Genomic DNA, 1,049 nt, shown 5'->3' on the forward strand with positions numbered 1-1,049 from the left:
CCCCCGGGGCGCTTCTGCCCCCTCACGCACACACACACACACACACACACACAAGCGTGCGCACCAAGGACATTGCCATTGCCGCGCCGTCAAGTGGAGAATAAATCACAAAACTTTTTCCAGAAAACAGGGAAACATGTGTTGTTGCTCATTTTGAGAGCGGACAGTGGGGGGAGGGCTGGTGGGCCGAGGCCGGCCGGGGACGAATTGTTCTCCTGCCTGACCTGCTCCGACCACGCCCCGCCCGTCCGCAAGTGCACGACCGTGCGTGTCTCTTCCTGTGGAAGTTCCACATGCGTATGCATTCGCTTTCGGGAATTTTCCAAAAGTTCTTGGACAAATTAAGATTGCACAGTGTAGAGCCATGCTGCGCATGGTCTACATATAAATAGATAGCTGTAGTTTGAATGTGCCGCGCACCGCCGATGGCACGCCTGGAGGGCGACAAGGCTGGCGGCCGCCGATAGAGCGCGCTGCCAGCGAGGGCGGGTGGACAGCGGCCGGCGAGGGCCCGGCGGATCGGAGCTGCAACCACAACCACCGCAACAGCAGCAGCAGCTCTATTGTCCACCCCCTATAAATTGAGGTCGCACCCAGGCCACAGGACATTCAGCGGAGACACGTCTCCGAGTGCGTAGGGCAGGCACTGCAGTATCTTGGTTGAATACACTAAGGTGACTCTCTATCCTTGCGTTTCTCTCCAAGCTCGCCAGTACGAACCTCTCAGTAAGCTAACATCACACTCGCCTCGAACACTGCGCCTCAGCTGCGGTCCGCCGCGCTGGTCTACACCGGGTAGCGGCTCGCCGTGCCCTCACCCAGCTGCGGCCCGCCGCGCTGGTTAACACCGAGTAGCGGCTCGCCGTGCCCTCACCCAGCTGCGGCCCGCCGCGCTGGTTAACACCGGGTAGCGGCTCGCCGTGCCCTTACCCAGCTGCGGCCCGCCGCGCTGGTTGACACCGGGTAGCGGCTCGCCGTGCCCTCACCCAGCTGCGGCCCGCCGCGCTGGTTAACACCGGGTAGCGGCTCGCCGTGCCCTCACCCAGCTG

The sequence above is a fragment of the Frankliniella occidentalis genome, unplaced genomic scaffold, assembly GCF_000697945.3.
Source record: "Frankliniella occidentalis isolate FOCC.00 unplaced genomic scaffold, Focc_3.1 Scaffold115, whole genome shotgun sequence".
NCBI lineage: Eukaryota > Metazoa > Arthropoda > Insecta > Thysanoptera > Thripidae > Frankliniella > Frankliniella occidentalis.